This window comes from Caretta caretta, chromosome 3 (assembly GCF_965140235.1).
Source record: "Caretta caretta isolate rCarCar2 chromosome 3, rCarCar1.hap1, whole genome shotgun sequence".
Classification (NCBI taxonomy): Eukaryota; Metazoa; Chordata; order Testudines; family Cheloniidae; genus Caretta; species Caretta caretta.
In genome coordinates, this window is record NC_134208.1 from 101,931,504 (window position 1) to 101,952,922 (window position 21,419).

At 39.3% G+C, this 21,419-nt stretch overlaps 1 protein-coding gene across 2 annotated transcripts in view; it reads right to left on the bottom strand.

Annotated features, from left to right (window-relative positions):
• The window catches only part of MOXD1 (monooxygenase DBH like 1), an 86,608-nt gene that overhangs the window by 38,877 nt on the left and 26,312 nt on the right, over nt 1-21,419 (bottom strand). The gene's annotated exons all lie outside the window — the stretch shown is intronic.

Consider the following 21,419-nt stretch of genomic DNA (forward strand, 5'->3'; position numbering starts at 1 on the left):
CACAAGAGAAGCCCTGTGCCATGCTATCAATATACTGTATATATATTTCAGGGGCAAAAATATAATCACTTCTGGCATGTAGTGCTTAATATGTTTGTTTGCCTAGTAGTGTTGTCTCCTTTTAATAGTTATGAGAATACTTTTTTTTTTTAAATGGGAAAACAAGTGAACACATTCCCAAGTCCTGCAATTTCACCTTGCAAACATATGCCTCCCTGTTACAGCTGGCTCATAACTGGCTGAGAACATTTTTTGTCAGAGCGTCTTGTTAAAATATTTGGAGCCAGTCTCCAGAAATGTATGTCACTGGCCCTTATTCAAACTATTGAAATGAATGCATACAAACCAGGCCACACAGAGTCTGCATATACCAAAGCCAAGTCCCCTGTTGATGTAAATTAGCACAGTTCTATTGAAGTCAATGGCACTATACTGATTTACACCGGATCTTCAGGTAGTGTATGAGAGTTTACTATTGACGGCAAGCCTTAAAGTCTTCCTGGGGTGGAAGCATCTTCTGCATTATTTTCCCCTTTTCTCTCCACTTTGCCACTTCCCCAAACCACTGTACAAATACAAAATGTATTTATTGGAAAAGGAGTGACGGTAATGCAAGCAGTTTTCCCACAGTGATGAGATTTTCACCCCATTATCTTTCCAGGACTAAATGATTATATTATGAGAATTCTACCTCAACCTGATGTTTCCCGGCCCCAGCTCCATGCAGAGTACCTGCATATCTGTCAAGAAGTGCAAAAACCCAAAACTGCCCACACCACTTTGGCTCAGAAGTTACAGAGGAGTAGGTGCCTCCAGCATTCAGAATCTCTATATAAATTATGAATGGATTCAGTGAAAAGCTTATGGGAAATGTTTTCTCTGTATATGCCACGAAAATAAAGGTACTTGTCCAAACATGTGATACGTCCGCCTGCTGCTGCAGGACCCCAGCACCTGCTGTGCTTACACTCACTACTTCAAAAACTATTTCTCTTCAAAGCAATAGGACATCACTAAAGTTAGAAATCCACATCCTGTCACTGACATCTTGTTATCTAAACAATAACATTATTTCAAATAGATATTTTTGGTTCAGCTTTGAGCTTTTTTAAAAAAACTTTCAAAAACAAACCATTTAAAAATCCTTCAGTTGTGTCTCTGCAGTGCATTTTGTGAGAGGTTTTATACTCCTCAGACAGAATTATGAATATACTGTACATTATTAAAAGTGTCAGTGCAATGATAATTATATGCTTTTCTCATTACAATTTAGATAAATAAAAAAATAAGGATGAGCATGAGGTGGATGTCATTTAAAGTCAGTTATGGAGAAATAGGACATAAACACTGATGACCAAAATTTTCAAATTTGGGCCCCAAATCCAGCAAAGCATGTAAGCATGTAAACAGTCCCATGTGTTTGAAGTTTAAGCATGTGCTTAAGTGCTTTGCTATAGTAGGTACATAAAGTTAGGCAGCTGAAACCGTAATTAGGCACTAAATAAGAATGGCCTGCTGAGTACTTGCAGCTCCCATGAACATCAGTGTTAACTTTGGTGCTCAGCACCTTTGAAAATGGGGCCATGTTTATTTAGATGATTAAAAATGGACTATAATGCCTAATTTTAGGCACACACACTAGAAACTTTGGACCAATTAATTTATAAATTCTGATTTCCCAATTGTTTGAACTTTTTAAAGTGTAAAGTTAAAATTTGGTTCTATGCCTTTTAATCCAAAAGCCAAAGAACCTGAAACTAAGCTACTTAGGTTCAGTTCTGCCTTTACAAAACACCGGTCACAGAAACAAAACAATTACTCCAGCAAAAGTGTTATGCTCATGAGTGTCGAAGGCTACTAATTCATTATGGTGAATATGAGAAAGGAGAAACCCAAATTTTGGAATAATTTAGGAAAAAGGGGGTTTAATTTGTCATAGTAAATTTGGGTAGAGGAGTAAAGTCCTGGGAAAACTTATGAAAAGTCAGTCATATTCTGTGATGACTAAACAATCTTTGCAGACCTATGTCACTAATTAATTTTAGATCTGATTTTCATTTACACAAAAGTCCTTTTACTGTGCTCTCAGACTGTAAATGAGCCTTAAAATTGCATTTAGGCCCCACTTCCTGGTACATATGCACTGCCAGAGCCATGTGAAGGGGCTGTAGCATAAATGAGACTCTGGGCATTTATTTGTAACATTTTAGGCACAACTCGACTTGGCTATTTGGTTCCTTCACCTTTCCTTGCTGATTCTTACCCGATTCTTGTAGCAAGATTTGGCCATCCATTAGTCATTATTATTGAAAGAGAAAGACGAGATAGAGGGGGAATTCATTTATAGTTACCTACAATGTTACCATCCCCACTTTGCCTATTCTTTAGTTGTTTATCTGTGGTATTTTAGCAGTTGCTGAAATGCAAGTGAGAAGCAGCTGTCAGAATTGATCTGTAAACTGCGTCACGAATAGGCCCGCAGGAGATATTGTACTATCAGAGCATGTCAGTCAGTTCTCTCCCCCAAGGCAGAGGAATTTTCTGCTTCACATACCCTACCACCAGAGGCTTGGGGAATGAGAGTCTCACATTTACCCCAAATCAAAATGCCTAAAACCCTTAGGAGTGTATAAAGTATTTTAAAAAGTCCTTAATCACGCCTACTTTTCACAAGAATTAAAAAAAATTAACTGCCACTTCCTTATTGCTGCCACTCGTTCATGCTCACTTCCTTTCTCCCCTTCTCCCCCCTGTAGCATGCATGTTTGGGCACAAGGTTTTTCTGAACGACCACACTAATACCCATGTACATGTTTTATACCCCACTACCTGAAAGGGAAGGAATTCCTTTCTTTAGAGGGATATGTAATCTCCCCCGCCACCGGATGAACGGATGGACACACACACACACACACACAAATGAAAGAAGGAGATTTTTAAAAAATGGTTAACTTTGTATAACATAGTAAGTATATATACACAATTAAATGTTCCTTTTACCACCCATTACAAATATTATTTGATATTGCAGTGGTTTTTCAATTGTTCTGATTTTTTTCTACAATAAACCATGGGAAGTTTAAGGCTCTGGATGGATTTATGCCAGCTACTACTGTAAATCAATACATCTTCAGAAAATTACACAGTACGTATCAGTATAATTACATTTATTAAGCTTCAAAAAATGCTTTAGTGATGAGCTCTTTACATGCCACAAGGTATCTTTTTTGAATCTCACATTTTCAACATTTCACTAAAATTTCTTGATAATGGTTTGTAGCAAATTTTGTTTATACTGCGGGGAAAAAAAGGCTTATATCTTTCTTGGGAGCTTTTCCCAAGAAGATTAAAGTCTTTCAAGTGAATGCCCAGGGCATTCTATTTACTCTAAATAGTTGGGTTATGATGTTTGACCTGCATGACCTGCCTTGATTGGGTAAATGAAGTTTTTTTAAATTGTTCACATAGCCACACATCTGAACTTTGTAAAAGTCCATCTTTGTTACAGGATTTAATAAGAACATAAGAACATAAGAATGGCCATCCTGGGTCAGAACAAAAGTCCATCCAGCCCAGTATCTTGTCTACCGACAGTGGCCAATGCCAGGTGCCCCAGAGGGAGTGAACCTAACAGGTCATGATGAAGTGATCTCTCTCCTGCCATCCATCTCCACCCTCTGACAAACAGAGGCTAGGGACACCATTCCTTACCCATCCTGGCTACTAGCCATTAATGGATTTAACCTCCATGAACTTATCCAGTTCTCTTTTAAACCCTGTTATAGTCCTAGCCTTCACAACCTCCTCAGGCAAGGTGTTCCACAGGTTGACTGTGCACTGAGTGAAGAAGAACTTCCTTTTATTTGTTTTAAACCTGCTACCCATTCATTTCATTTGGTGGCCCCTAGTTCTTATATTATGGGAACAAGTAAATAACTTTTCCTTATTCACCTTCTCCATACCACTCACGATTTTATAATATACCTCTACAATATCCCCCCTTAGTCTCCTCTTTTCCAAGCTGAAAAATCCTAGCCTCTTTAATCTCTTCTCATATGGGACCTGTTCCAAACCCCTAATCATTTTAGTTGCCCTTTTCTGAACCTTTTCTACTGCCAGTATATCTTTTTTGAAATGAGGGGACCACATCTGTACGCAATATTCAAGATGTGGGCATACCATAGATTTATACAAGGGCAATAAGATATTCTCTGTTTTATTCTCTATCCCTTTTTTAATGATTCCTAACATCCCATTTGCTTGTTTGACTGCCGCTGCACACTGCGTGGACGTCTTCAGAGAACTATCCACGATGACTCCAAGATCTTTCTCCTGATTAGCTGTAGCTAAATCAGCCCCCATTATGTATGTATAGCCCCCATCATGTATGTATAGTTGAGGTTATTTTTTCCAGTGTGCATTACTTTACATTTATCCACATTAAATTTCATTTGCCATTTTGTTGCCCAATCATTTAGTTTTGTGAGATCTTTTTGAAGTTCTTCACAGTCTGCTTTGGTCTTAACTATCTTGAGCAGTTTAGTATCATCTGCAAACTTCACCACTTCACTGTTTACCCCTTTCTCCAGATCATTTATTAATAAGTTGAATAGGATTGGTCCTAGGACTGACCCTTGGGGGAACACCACTAGTTACCCCTCTCCATTCTGAAAATTTACCATTTATTCCTACCCTTTGTTCCCTGTCTTTTAACCAGTTCTCAATCCATGAAAGGATCTTCCCTCTTATCCCATGACAACTTAATTTATGTAAGAGCCTTTGGTGAGGGACTTTGTCAAAGGCTTTCTGGAAATCTAAGTACACTATGTCCACTGGATCCCCCTTGTCCACGTGTGTTGACCCCATCAAAGAACTCTAATAGATTAGTAAGACATGATCTCCCTTTATAGAAACCATGTTGAATTTTGAGCAACAATTTATGTTCTTCTATGTATCTGACAATTTTATTCTTTACTATTGTTTCAACTAATTTGCCCGGTACTGACGTTAGACTTACCAGTCTGTAATTGCCAGGATCACCTCTAGAGCCCTTCTTAAATATTGGCATTACATTAGCTATCTTCCAGTCACTGGGTACAGTATCTGATTTAAAGGACAGGTTACAAACCATAGTTAATAGTTCCGCAATTTCACATTTGAGTTCTTTCAGAACTCTTGGGTGAATGCCATCTGGTCCCGGTGACTTGTTACTGTTAAGTTTGTCAATTAATTCCAAAACCTCTTCTCATGACACTTCAATCTGTGACAATTCCTCAGATCTGTCACCTACAAAAGACGTCTCGGGTTTGGGAATCTCCCTAACATCCTCAGCTGTGAAGACTGAAGCAAAGAATTCATTTAGTTTCTCTGCGATGACTTTATCATCTTTAAGTGCTCCTTTTGTATCTCGATCATCCAGGGGCCCCACTGGTTGAGCAGGCTTCCTGCTTCTGATGTACTTAAAAAACATTTTGTTATCACCTTTTCAGCTTTTGGCTAGCTGTTCTTCAAACTCCTTTTTGGCTTTTCTTATTACACTTAATTTGGCAGTGTTTATGCTCCTTTCTATTTGCCTCACTAGGATCTGACTTCCACTTTTTAAAAGATGCCTTTTTACCTCTCACTTCTTCTTTTACATGGTTGTTAAGCCATGGTGGCTCTTTTTTAGTTCTTTTACTGTGTTTTTTAATTTGGGGGTATACATTTAAGTTGAGCCTCTATTATGGTGTCTTTTAAAAGTGTCCATGCAGCTTGCAGGGATTTCACTCTAGTCACTGTACCTTTTAATTTCTGTTTAACTAACCTCCTCATTTTTGCATAGTTCCCCTTTCTGAAATTAAATGCCGCAGTGTTGGGCTGTTGAGGTGTTCTTCCCACCACAGAAATGTTAAATGTTGTTATATTATGGTCACTATTTCCAAGCGGTCCTGTTATAGTTACCTCTTGGACCAGATCCTGCACTCCACTCAGGACTAGATTGAGAGTTGCCTCTCCCTTTATGGGTTCCTGTACCAGCTGCTCCAAGAAGCAGTCATTTAAAGCATCGAGAAATTTTGTCTCTGCATTTCGTCTTGAGGTGACAGGAAAGGCAGGCAATATGGGGATAATTGAAATCCCCTACTATTATTGAGTTTTTTATTTTGATAGTTAGCATTTCATCATCACTATCACTGTCCTGGTCAGGTGGTCGATAATAGATCCCTACTGTTATATTCTTATTAGAGTTTATTAATAATTCACTTCAAACCCCTTAGAAACCTCCTCTAGTAGCAAACTTCTTTAACTAGGGAGCCATTACACCTCTTTATAGCATCGTTCATCATAATGTATCCTCTTAGCAATGGCCACAAGACTAACTCCAAAGAACTGTCAGTGTAATATGAAACTAGAATTTGGGGCCAGATTCTGACCTCAATCACACCTGTGCAAATCCACAGTCACTTAATTAAAATGAATGGAGTTACTCTATGTTTACAAAGGAATAACTGAGACCAGAATCTGGCCTTTTGATTTTCTACTCATCAGGGCCCGATAATTATTCAGATAAATTCTTGTTCTTTTTTGCATAATTATCCACTCACATATTACAAACACAACCATACTGTTTTTCTTTCTATATCCTGATTTCTTTTAACATAGCATTATTAACAGGGGTTTTGGATTCAACTCTGTTGCAAACCAGCTTCAAGGTACTGATGGGATTAACATTAAACAGGATGAATTTTCAAATTGATTTAATGTGCCAAGATGTCAGGACTCCTACTAGGAAGAAATCTCACAAGAAAGCTTACCCTTGTTTATAACTATTTTCTGTCTCTTTTTGTTTGCTTTGCTTCCTTGAAGTTACAGCTGTAGCTTGTTATTAATGGCTGTTTCTCCAAATGATCCAAGCCAGAAAACTGTATCCCATCCTCCACCTCAGAAATGTCTCACTAGCAAATCTGGTCAACCAAATTTAGCAAAACAAGTTTTGGATTTCTTTGTTGTGTAAAGAAATGTCAATCAGTTTTTGTTTTTGTTCCAGTGGTGTCTTCACACGAACATGAAAACAACATCAACAAAAACTAAAGCTAGTCTATTCATTTCTTCAGATTCAAAAGCTGGTTTCCATTTAATTTTGATGTTTTAAATTCTTGAGATAAAATGTTGTCATTATTGCATATTTCTGTAGTCACTTCTGGCCCAATTGGCGAGGAGCTAAGTGGTGGACTGAGTACCTGACTGGATGTAAGCGGAGGATGCAGGCAGTTTCAACAAACTTTGTCCAACAGACCCTGCCAAAAGATATATCTTAGCATAGCTCAGCATATGTTTGCTTGTAAACAAGTTAGTTTGTATAACAAGCATGAATCATACATGTAAGAATATAACCAGCTGTTGACCCCATGTAACCCCGAGATAAGTGCGGAGAATATAGCGCCACAGAGGACTCCCTGGTCAGCTGTCCTTCCTAGTCAGCTGTCCCGAACAGCCAGAGTCCCCTGCAGCCCCGCTGCGCATCCTAGGGGCTCCCTGCACAGATTGGAATGTAAGTTCTTCCTTCCTTCCTTCCTTCCTTCAATAAAGCGTAGTTTACTATTCTTCGGCCTGAGTGTCCTCCTTTCGCTGGTATCTCTCCACACACACCCCCGCCCCGCCCTCACGGGCACAGTAGTGTTCCTAAAGCACCAGACTTGCATGGGACTCCACATTCGTTAGCCAGATGCAGAAGCACCTCCACACTCCCTGCACTAAAGCAAGTGATCTTGACAATGCAGGCTTCAAAAAGGGGCTTTTCTTTTTGCTGTAATGGAGTCCACGTTGCACCCCCGGGTATTCAGCCCCTGTTCCTCCCTCCTCAATGAGTCAAGGACACTTCAGTCTGGTGCAACACCTATGCTCTTTATTCTCTAAAGGTTTCCCACCACCAGTTCACAACTATATACAGGTGTCACAGCTACTTTGCCTACAACAGGCTTGGCCAGCAACGGACTCAGGGGCTCCCAACTCCTTCTATACCTGACCTTTCTCTTTACCTTCCCCTCTTTCTTTGGCTTCCTCACAGCCTTTATAGCTCTGGGCTAATAAGACTGGCAGATGCAGCCAGTTACCAGGGAAGCACAGGGCTATTCACCCAGCCCCAATCCATTCCCCTTGATTGGGGCTGAAGTGGCAGGAGCTGATGAAGGACTTCTCAACCAGCACCCTGCCACACTTGCACAGAATAGGTGTGTCCTGTGTCTTATGAACCATGAACCATGCACCATTGTGAAAGTGTGTACAGCAATGCTTCAACATAGAAAAATGAATTCAGGTACTTCCCTGGAGTAACAGTCCCTCTACAGCATCAAGATTGACAAGAGACCCATTACTCCATGGAGTACATAGCTGTATAAATCACCCACATCTCATTAAACCATGTAATACCCAGAACCACTGCTAGCAAGGCACTATAGGAGGATGTACTCTCCATGGTAAATGGCACTTAGCAAGGCGATGGCCTTGCACAAAAGCTCTGCAGTGGATAGGTACAGTCATTTCAATGTGGTACCATCAGCTGCCCATAGTGTTCAGCTCAGTGTCCAGAATACTATTCTACGGTCTGAAAAATTGGATTAGAAAAAGTGACATGAGATTTTGTGTACTTACTGTTGGTGTTCAGGATGGTTTAGGATAGTTATTTTATCTAATCATAGAATCATAGAATCATAGAATCATAGAATATAAGGGTTGGAAGGGACCCCAGAAGGTCATCTAGTCCAACCCCCTGCTCAAAGCAGGACCAATTCCCAGTTAAATCATCCCAGCCAGGGCTTTGTCAAGCCTGACCTTAAAAACCTCTAAGGAAGGAGATTCTACCACCTCCCTAGGTAACGCATTCCAGTGTTTCACCACCCTCATAGTGAAAAAGTTTTTCCTAATATCCAATCTAAACCTCCCCCACTGTAACTTGAGACCATTACTCCTCGTTCTGTCATCTGCTACCATTGAGAACAGTCTAGAGCCATCCTCTTTGGAACCCCCTTTCAGGTAGTTGAAAGCAGCTATCAAATCCCCCCTCATTCTTCTCTTCTGCAGGCTAAACAATCCCAGCTCCCTCAGCCTCTCCTCATAACTCATATGTTCCAGACCCCTAATCATTTTTGTTGCCCTTCGCTGGACTCTCTCCAATTTATCCACATCCTTCTTGAAGTGTGGGGCCCAAAACTGAACACAGTACTCCAGATGAGGCCTCACCAATGTCGAATAGAGGGGAACGATCACGTCCCTCGATCTGCTCGCTATGCCCCTACTTATACATCCCAAAATGCCATTGGCCTTCTTGGCAACAAGGGCACACTGCTGACTCATATCCAGCTTCTCGTCCACTGTCACCCCTAGGTCCTTTTCCGCAGAACTGCTGCCTAGCCATTCGGTCCCTAGTCTGTAGCTGTGCATTGGGTTCTTCCATCCTAAGTGCAGGACCCTGCACTTATCCTTATTGAACCTCATCAGATTTCTTTTGGCCCAATCCTCCAATTTGTCTAGGTCCTTCTGTATCCTATCCCTCCCCTCCAGCGTATCTACCACTCCTCCCAGTTTAGTATCATCCGCAATCAGGTTCACCAAACCCATGAATGCTTTTTGAAAATGAGCTCTGGCTAATTTTCACCAGACAGTTTCAATGAGAGACGTACAGATGTTTTGCTCACCTCTTGCTTTTGACATCTAGTATTACTTTCTTGTTTACTTTTACCTTCTCATATATCAACAATATTTTTTTCATTATCTGTTGATCTGCCTGTCCAACTTAGATAATAAGCTCCTCAAGGTAAGGTCCATGTTTTCTCATTAGAGTTGATTGAAGATATTTTTGTTGAAACTTTTTTCAACCAAAAATTGGGTTTTAAGTAAATAATAATTTTGATGGAAAGTATCTGCTTCCCTTGAAAGTTCTAGATTTGTCTTCAGAAAATTAAAACTGAAATGTTTTAGGGATTTTTTGACAAAAAGTTGACATTTTCTGCTGAAAATTTTGATTAAATGTATTTTGTTGTTTTGGTCTAATTTTTCTACACAACACCCCCTTCCTCATTTTCTGATCAGCTCCACTTCTTATACACATATGTAAAGCACCATGCAAGCCAGAGCAGGTCAAATGAGCAGAAGCCCTATGTAGCTGGATCTGCAGAGCTGAGGTGGAATCCTGACTCTACTGAAGTCAATGGGAGTTACATCATTGATTTCAATAGGGCCAGGATTTCACCCCTGAAATCTATTTTCATGGCAGTTCCTAGGAATTCAAGGATTTTGGGGACCACACTCCTGTCCCCATTGTAGCCCTGCAAACACCTCCACCCTGTGGAGAGCATTTGTCAGAAGCTGTGAAATTAAACTCACAGAATAGCCAGGGCATCTGTCCATGTCCCATGTGGTATGCTGAAAAACATGTTTCAATACTGAATTTTTACATAGGTCTGAATTCTGCATAGACTTAAAACACATGTTAATTTTACACACTGTGAGTAGTTCAATGGATTAATCACTGTGTGTAAAGTTAAGCATGTGCATATGTTTTGGTGACACTGTCATGCAGTCCACGTTAAATTCAGTCCTTATTTCTAACTAATCAGTTCTGAACTCTGCCCTCCAGAAAGAGTTCCAGAATTTATGAGGTACCAAATATATAGGCATCTTTAAAAAGTGTGTGATTTTTGGAGTCAACAGTGCTAGGCATAACAAAGTCACTGTTATAGTTCCACTCAGACCTATTTATATATGACACTGAGCACCGCTATGTATCTTGATATTTTTTCAGATTAAATATTTTCTTACATTAGCCATACCCTGGATGTGGGGAAAATATCAATTACATTTTGTTGTTACTGAAATAAATTGCTTCTTACAACAATTTAATTCAAAGATCGCTTAAATAGGAAAAGGCCCAGCCTGCAGGAGAAAGAGCCAAATGATGAGATTAGGTAAATTTCCCTTGGAGGATGGGAAACTTTCCATACGACAACTCCAGACATTTAAACTTGAATGATTCCTTCTTAGTGCATGCAGAGTGTATTCAGTGACAGTTTCAAATGAAGAACATAATCCTGAATTGAAATAACAGTGTTGTTTGTTTATTTATTTTATAAACTGTTGTTGAGTCTGGGTTTAATTGCTTCTGAGGGTAATTTAAACCATCTAGCAAGGTTACTGAACACAAATTCTGTCATCACTGTGGGGAACAATGTCCTTACCGTCTGAATGGAAAATGTTATTCAGAGCATTGACATTTCCTGTTTATGGTTAAAAAGGAGACATTTGTTTGCTGATTGACCATGCTGCTTAATGTAATAAGAGACACTTATTTAAATTTCACTATTATACCTCATTAAGACTTGATTACTGTACTGTAGCTTGAAACTGTAGGATTTTCACTTGAATAAATATGCAGTTGCAGCTAAATGCTGCTCTGTATTTTGCATTTCTAAATTCATGCTGTTCCCCCCATTTCCTCAAAGATTATCATAATTAAATTAAATGATTCTAAATTCATGCAATCCCCCCCAAATCATCATAATTAAAGTAAAAAATCTGAATAACTGTTACACCTCCATATACCCAATTAGCAGCCATGCAACCATAAACTAAATAACTTTAATTGGGTAAGAAGAAACAAACAAAAACAAAATAGTAACAGCAAAGATTTCAAAATAAGCACAGGTGGACAACAATTACAACTGTCACCCAGTCCACTCCTAAATTTCTGCTTTTAGTTCCAACTAACCAGTTTGAACTTACTACCTAGGAAGAGTTTCAGAACTTAGAAGTGATCTCAATCCAAAAGAAACATACATCACAATGAGCACTCACAAAGACTTGTTTCCCCCTCAGGTATGTCCTCAGACTGTTAAGATAACAGATTGCAGTAACAGAGTAAAAAATGCAACCCTGAGGAGTAAACTGATAAAATGTTTGGGTCAAGAAAATACATGTTTCATTCAGTTATCTTACTTTGCCATCCTGTCATTTCTTTCTCAAGCATGAGGCATATTGGCATGGTAGCTGTGATACACATACAGTACGACCACAGAATCTTAGATTTCAGTGCAGCTCACACACACCACACAAAATTAATCTGTGAAAATAATGAAGCAATAAACTTCTTATGTTTCAGATCCAAAAACCAGTACTGTAATTTATTTGTTTGCTGCTAAACAATATTTGACTTTTTTGTTGGGGGGAAACTTTTTTAAAAAAAAAAAACTTTCTGGAATGACTGCTGACAGTTCTCTGTGATCAGTCTGTTTAGGCACATGGTATTTTTTCTGTTCTCTAAGCCAAAACTATTTCCCAAATCAAAGTGAATTCATGAACCATTTCAGTTGTCCTGAAACAGCGTTTTTTGGTAAGTAAACTATTCACTTAAAAAGTTTCACCCATCTCTAATCTTTCTGTAACACTAAACATTTACTAGATACTGTTGCAAGTAAAAAATAAAGACATGGGATACAATTTTCAAAAGCACTTGGGTTCTTGAACATGGGACTTAAACTCTATCCTCAGTCACTCAAACACTTTTGAAAATTTTACCCATGGTCCCTGCCCTCCAAAGGCTTAAAGAAGTAACATATAGAAAAGAGAAAGGGCGCAAATTGTATGTGGCTCAGTAGTGTGGTAAAGCATGTTAAAGTTAATTAATGTTAATTAATTCCATGAAATTCACATTCTCTAATATTAGACCAGATTCTGATACCCTTGCATAGGGTAGCTCCTTGCTCCATAAGTAGTCCCATTGACTTCAGTGGAATAAAGTACTATTCAGCATCAGTGGAAACATAATAAGGGTCAGCTTCAGATAATACTACTCTTTCAAAGTAATTAGTACTATTTGAATATTGTTATTATCATTCATAACTTTTCCAGCACCCAAAATTGTGATAGGCACCTCATTAAACAAAGAGGAAGACACAGCCCATGCCTAAATATCTTAACATCTAAAATTAGTCCATACATAATAAGAAGGGAAATGAAAGAGAGGGATGGGGCAGAGGATGTAATGATGAAGGGTGCATCAGAAGCTTTATAGCAACTTTGTCTTTATATGTTTCATCGGGCCAGAGGTAGTTTTTGTTTTTATATTTTTAAATATGTTATGAGCTAGAGCATACTTAGCCAGGTATAATTTCCCTTGGGTCCTGGTGCAAAGGACACTCAGCAGCCAACAGTGATCCAGCTGTCACCTGATGTGTATTGAGATGTTATATTTGTGTGACCTCAGCAGGAATTTGACTGATGTGGCAAAGTGGTTTTGCCTGAGTTTTTTTCCATGGTTATATTAACGTAATTTTGTTTGTTCAACTTTAAGCGTTCATTGGAACATATGGATCCGCATTTCAGTAGCAGTTTCATTCACTGGCCCCTGAAATAAGCAGTCATTGGAAAGATGAGTTTACAACTGGATTTTGGGGTCACTATGACACATCATTCAGAGGATACTCTGGAAGCAGCTGTTCCCATCTCATTACCTGATGGATAGATGGGTATCCTCCAATCATAATTGTTCACTCTGTGGAGGATAACCAGATAACTAGGATTTGACACCAACTGGAATTCCCCAGGTTGTGATACCTATAAACCTGTAGTACTCAAAAGTGCTTCTAAGGAGGCTCTGGCAAGGATGCTAAACCTACCTGGCTTGTCTGATCTAGAAAACTGATCACCAGGGAAATAGGCACAGTATTATTAGGACTTAGGTGGGCATGCTATTCAGTATGGTCCAGATACAACCATCCTTACTCATGCTCAGTTGTCTCATTCATTGGTATTTTATTACCTACTTATAGCCTAGCTATGCTGGTATTTACACAAAGAGTGGTATACACCTGACCACTGCAGCATCATTTTGGCGGATATATATTTACAGACTATATATTTACAGGTTACAGGAATGTTTTATTACCTACCATGATGGGGAGAATAGTCAGACTAATTGCAGACATTCCTATAACAGGATTTCCTTGCATCTTTGGTGCATTGGTTCAGTGATGTAGTAGTAAAAAAAGACATGGGTAAACCCCTAAACTAAACTCCATATTCTCCCAGTAAGAAGTGGGTAAATTCTGTTTACCCTCAACTACACTACTGCATTGGTTAGTCACTACCATATCCCTGTTGGAGAAAAACACAGTTCTCCCTCTCAGGTTGGGTGCAGCAAGACAGATGCACTTTATTATCTCAAGCAATTGCACAGAGGGAGAGAGTGCACTAGGACACAGGGTTTCCCCCACCTAGTCAGGTCTCTCTAAGATAAACAATTCGAGCAAGCATTTATACCTTTATTACAGACAATAATAAGCAACAACTGCATATTGATTATACATATTCCTTCATGATCTCTTATTTTTCTCACCAATTTCTCTTATAGTCTACATTCTATTCTTAATACAAGGTCACAACAGCCTCTTTCACAGTTCTTTTCCACTCGCTTCGCACTATCCCCGCTTCTACAAATCTCGCATTATTAAAGCTAGAGTTAGCCTGACTCCTGCTCATTTCAGAGGCCTGAATCCAAATTCCCTTTATCTACTTCCACGTCCCCAAAACCATACACAGAACAGAGAGTGGGGGGAGGAGGGGAAACAGATGGAGTAGGAGATCAAAGGTGGGAATGGAGCCTTAATATCAAGCATAGATAGATGATGACCCCACAAAGCAGACAAATTCTTCCATCATGGAAAGGGGCAGTTAGAAGATTTGGGGATTAGGGAGCTGAATCCCAGAGGATCAGGGCACACATACTTGTGTCCCTTCACTATGCTGGATTTTAAGAAAAAGTTTAAGTTATGATACTGGTCATTCTCTTAAGAAGAAGTTGTGGTCCATGTGAACCAGAAAGCCTGTATAGAGTATGTAGTTGCCTACTGCATGATCACATTGTGAGTGCATCAGTATAGAGCTTGGGTCATCATTTAGTTAGAAAAGAAGACCAAGGTGATAGGAGTGGGTGAATTCAGATGTTCATGTTCTGCAGCTAGCCACAATGGAATGGGGTATCAGTGTACAGTGTAATATGGGGCTAAATAGAAGGAGCTGCACCCTTTACATATTTCTTATTAGAAAGGAATACAGACAAAACTTCAGGGGAGGATTACACTCCACTGAGAAATGTGGAGTTTGGCTGCACAACCAACTCTGATGTGGCTATAGATGCTACTATTTTTGCTCACAAGTCTGAGGCACACAATCACCTACAGCATGAAGGGACAGTGCTTGAAATGTGCCAGGTGTACATTTAAGGGGGTTTTCTTGGAAAAGTTTGAATCTTCTGCCAGTTCAGTGGAGTGATTTTTGACATTGCATAATCTAATGTGCCTGTTCAGGCTTGCAATGAAGTGAGAGCCCACCAGGTCAAAGGCCAGATAGCTTGCAAGCTTTGTGGCACAGGATGAACACTTTGCAGACAATCTAATTTTACAGGGTTGAAATTGTTGTGCACATGCAATGTACATGTAAAATACAGAACTTTTTTGTTTCAGACTGTCTGATGCAATTTTCCAGAGTTATGACATTAAGCAAAACGTAAAAGTTCAGGCCAGAGAACAACAAGAAGTTACTGTCTGGTATCATTCAACATAAAAATCAGTGCCCCCATTTAGGTACCAAAGGCTACAAGCCGCCTCTCTGGCTTTTAATCAATCAGTCTCTTAAACTGGAGTCCCTTTGTGTTTTTCACACTGGAGTCTTTGGTATTACTAAAGCATTCCCATGTCCAAAAGCCCAGTCTCTCTTGGCAACAAGATTTTTGAGGGATTCTGCTTTCTAATAAGAGATTACTATGAATCTGAAAATGAAGTTTAACCAGCAGCTGCTAGCCAGCTCCAATGCAGATAAATCTTAGTTTAAAAGGCATTCCCTTCTAGTTGTAAGACCAGGATTGGAAAACTGGTTACATATGTTATGCAACAGTGTACTTCAACATTTTTCAGTGTTCTATAACTAGGCTTTTCCTGGTGAAATATATGGCCTGATTTGATTATTCTCTCACTTATCCTTTGATGATTAAAAGAAAAAATAATTGCCTATGCAAAAAATCCAAACCTCCTCAAAGCAGACTTAAAAAAAACAACAGGTTTTTTTATATTTTGAAGTAGGATACATCAATGGGACTCAAAGTGATTTACTTCCCTAAGAAATTTGAGTTAAAAATCCTTTATCACTACCTTCTCTATCACCCAACATATTAATAATGATGAAAAAGGTTTATTTGTGTCAATATGCTATTTGTTTTATTGTATAAGAGACACTCAGAGATACTTGATATTTGACCAACCAGATGTATTTTTGATTGTGTCTTATGTGTCTACCCATATAAACCCTAAACATTGTACTTTCTCCCATTCCATCACTGGTCAACATGTTTGCTCCATTCTCATGAGTGATACTGCACAATGAATGGAGACACATGAAAGAGATGGTCTGAGTACGTATCCAAACATCATCCATACTCTCTGAATCTCTGCAGAGTCTGCAAAATTGTGCTGCAAATCTCATAAAAGCAGGCTCTCTGATGGGATTTGTAATACTTTCTGGTGCCATTTGGTCATGGAAATAGCGCAGCCTTTCTTCCAGTATTTTGGCTATTCTGCTTCTGGTCCCAGACAAAACCTCCAAGCAGCATGAAAATTAAAAATAATGGCAGGGGGGATGGGTAAGAAACACATTGGCTGATTTCTTTGTATCTTCAGCAAGGCTGGTTCAAAGTTCTGGGTGAAGGTTCCAAATTCTGGGTAAGTTAGTTCTTATTTTATACTACTTGCTTTGACTATCCTTAATACTAGAGAGACAAGGTGGGTATTGGACCAACTTTGTAGGCTTGAAAGCTTTTCTTTCACAAACTGAAGTTGGTCCAATAAAAGATATTACCTCACCCACCTTGTCTCCCTAATATCCAGGTACCAACATGACTACAACACTGCAAGCCATGGAAGATATCCTTAATACCAATATTCAGTCTCAGACAACTTTTTTCTGCCTATTACTACTATTCATGTAGAGATTATTATTACTAGGAGTTGCAAGATTGGTTCCATAAATTTTAAAAAAGATACTTTAAGGAGGTTAAGCAAATAAGAAGGAAAAATGGATTGGGTGTTGAAACTAGTATGGTCATGTTACACTTAGTGCTGAAAAACCTTCAAGCAAAGTGATTATGGAGTTCCTGGCTTCTAAAACACACATTCTTTCATCAACAGATGTTATAAATTGACAGAAGTGTGTATACACCACTCAAGTACGTGAAGGGAAACAGAGGTATGCCAGGTGTGTTGGGAGAACATTTGTATAAAGCAGGTAATATTGTATTTAAGTTTTTTAATTGCAGTAGGAAATACAATGCTGCATTTGGGAGATCTGAGGTCAGCATTTATACCTAAGAAGCACAGGTCCAAAGTAATGTATAATATAATTTTGGCTGATGCAGTTAAATTAGTAAGTAATCCACTTAAAATAAGTCTTAGGGAGAAAGAAAGCACCGAGGCCTAAGCTAAAAACTGTAAAAAAAAAAAAAATGTTACTGAAGAATCATGAACAGAAAGAGATAAAAGCACTAAAACACGCTTCAAAAATATAGTTTCTGTAGAAGCGTTTCTAATGAATTTGAAACTGTCATTTTCATGACATATGTATGGCAAACATCTGTATGGTGCAAGCTCAGAAAAAGAATCAAGAAATAAGGTCACCAGATAAATTGAAAAATAAGACAAAAAATAATAGATATACGAAGCATTAATAGTGAAAGCGATCTGGTAACATTTTTATATATTGTGACAAAGTCAGACCTGGCAGTTCTGGAAGGGTGGTTGAAGGTAGGTATAGTAGTCTTAAAATGATTAAAGCACTTTTTCCTATGAACTGAAAGAGGTTATCCTCAAGTTAATTATCGACACCTGAGTTTAATGAAGGGCAGCCTGTGACCTTTAAAAATCTCTTCCATTGAGAGGGATAAGAGAGGATGGATGACAAACACGCTGCAGAAGGGTTGCATGCAGTGAAGGGAAAAGGTTTCTTGTAGTGAAGAGCTGTTTTCCTCTATAAGCGGAAATCTTTTGTTTGGGGTGGGGGCCTTGGTTCTCAACGTAGCTGGACCCAGAGAGGGTGGCTGGCAACTGGTAGTGACATAAAAAGAGGCAGTACTCCAGCTGGTGTTAGGAAATGTAATTTTTTTGTTTTTGTTTAAAGATGCTTTGGGGCCAACTCTGTAAATATTGTAAATAAACCATGTGAAATATTAAACCTCCAGTGTCAGCCTGTTTTACCCCAGGCCTCCTCAACACCACAGGGAGAAATGCTGAGACCTGACGTGACAAAAGAGATGTGTTGTCACACGATGTAGATAAGCAATGGAAATCAGAGTACACGATGGTACTTAAATGGATTTCAGAAGTTTCAATGTGCCTCCAGGGGAGAACTCTTACATAGAATGAGAAATAATAAAAAGAATTTTTAAAAAATGTAATCTTTGACCAGATAAAATGGCATAACCTAAACTAACCCTTTCATTACCCGCAGAAAACCTGAGTATTCAGGCACCAGGCAGGTGGCATACAGAGCAATTGGGGGAGTGGAGCTGCTCGCTCTCTCTCTCTCTTACTGACATAGCTCCTACCCCAATCTAAGGGTTGGCATAGCACCAGTGGCCCCTCTAGGCCAATTATCCATGCACACAAAATCCATGCTCAATGTGGTTTATGCAAGACTGATGCAGAGACCTTTTCATAGGGCAGTGGGACTACCCAATCAGCAGACACCCCCCCCCACCCCACTCATTTCCTGTGAGAAGCTTATGTGGTGCAGAGGACTTTGCCTTATGAATATGATACTCTTTGTGTACTCATTTCAATAAAAGCACATTTAGAAAAAGAAGTGAGACAAACTTTCATTTTCAAGAATGGCTAGTTAATAATTATCTAGAGCAGTGCAAGAATCTGAATAATCAATAGACTTAAACTTATATTTTAGAAAGTCTTGAATAACAAATACAAGACAAAGCCTGAGCCCCTGCATTTGAGAAAACTCAGGGCTAATTTCTATGTATAGGAAAAATAAAAACATACTGCATGGCCGCAAGCCCCAAGCATATGCCACATCTTGGAGCTGCAAGCAACAAGACAGGCAAATGCACATCTAGCTGTGGGAGGTTTTTGCACAGAGGTGATGTACACTGCTCTGATAAACAAAGACAGTTTCATCTTGGGGTTTCAGAGCTACTGTACAGCCATCTTACAGGTCCAGCGTGTGGATTAGATGATGCCTGACATACTCTATCCCCAACATGTCCCCTTCTTCAGTTCTACCTATTGCGATTTTTAAAATTGGCCTCTTGCACTGATATTTGGTTCTGCAGCCAGAAAGTTCATAATGGGATCGAGTGGGTATAGATGAAGCCTGAACAAACCCTTAGAAGTTTAGTGAAACAAGAGGAGGAGATACTGTTCTACTGTTTGAAGCTGTATACAAATACAGTTTAGTGCCTGGTACTGACTCTGGTTCAAATAGCTTCCTCTCTATGTTGTTGAAAGTATACTTTGTATTTATGACAGGTAAATTGATCATTTATTATTATTTATTATTATATTATTTGTATTGCAGTAGCTCCTACAGCCTTCAAACAGGAGGGTTTAGTAGAGCCTGCACAAATATATAGGCAGACATAGTCCCTATTTCAAGGAACTTAAAGTTCCAAGAAATATAAAATAAAGGAAAATTAAAATGAGAAATCATAACCCTGATTATACCCAGAAGTTACCTACTACAGGACAGGCCCAACAAAGGAAATAACAGAACGCCACTAGCCATCACCTTCAGCCCCCAAACTGAAACCTCTCCAGCGCATCATCAAGGATCTACAACCTATCCTGAAGGATGACCCATCACTCTCACAGATCTTAGGAGACAGGCCAGTCCTTGCTTACAGACAGCCCCCCAACCTGAAGCAAATACTCACCAGCAACCACACACAACACAACAAAAACACAAACCCAGGAACCTATCCTTGCAACAAAGCCCATTGCCAACTGTGTCCACATATCTATTCAGGGGACACCATCATAGGGCCTAATCACATCAGCCACACTATCAGAGGCTCGTTCACCTGCGCGTCTACCAATGTGATATATGCCATCATGTGCCAGCAATGCCTCTCTGCCGTGTACACTGGCCAAACCGGACAGTCTCTATGTAAAAGAATAAATGGACACAAATCAGACGTCAAGAATGATAACATTCAAAAACCAGTCAGAGAACACTTCAGTCTCTCTGGTCACTCGTTTACAGACCTAAAAGTCACAATTCTTCAATAAAAAAACTTCAGAAACAGACTCCAACAAGAGACTGCTGAATTGAAATTAATTTGCAAACTGGACACCATTACATTAGGCTTGAATAAAGACTGGGAGTGGATGTGTCATTACACAAAGTAAAACTATTTCCCCATGTTTATTCCCCTCCCCTCCCCCACCCACCCCCCACTGTTCCTCACACGTTCTGGTCAACTGCTGGAAATGGCCCACCTTATCACTTTGATTACCATTACAAAAGGTTTTTTGTTTGTTTGGTTTGGTTTTTTCCTCTCCTGCTGGTAATAGCTCACCTTACCTGATCACTCTCGTTACAATGTGTATGGTAACACCCATTGTTTCATGTTCTCTGTGTACATAAAATCCTCCCACTATTTTCCCCTGCATGCATCCGATGAAGTGAGCTGTAGCTCACGAAAGCTTATGCTCAAATAAATTTGTTAGTCTCTAAAGTGCCACAAGTACGCCTTTTCTTTTTAAGGTGCCACAAGTACTTCTTTTCTTTTAACCCTGATTCAGTGACCCTTTATCGTACTTATGTTCTCTTCTCTGTTAGCGGATATGGTGTAAGGCATAGTTACTTGCTCCTGTCCTCATTGTAGCTAAGTGTTGAATACAGAAGTAGTTTTATCTGCTACATAATTTACCTGTTGTATGCAGTGCAATTGTAGCCATGTCGATTCCTGGGAGCTTAAATTCATAACTCTGCTAGACACTAAAAGTCATGGACTGAACACTGGATTTATGGCTTATTACAACCATCCGTAACCCACTAACTCCCTCTTTTTGTCCTATGATTGCAGAGGTGTTAACAGGTCACTCTACCTTGAATGGTCCCTTAAAATATGTGCTAGCTACTTATGCTAAATCTGTTCCACCTTGCATTTAGCTGTGACACTCGGAGTACCTTTCCCAGACCTGAAGAAATGTTCTGTGTAGCTCGAAAGCTTGTCTTTCTCACCAACAGAAGATGGTCCAATAAAAGATATTACCTCACCAACCTTGTCTCTCACGTAATTTACCTGTCACTTGGTGCATCTTGTTCTAAGATATAGAGGCAGTGGAGAAATGCTGATTTCTGAGGATCTGGCCCACAGAAAACAAAGTGAA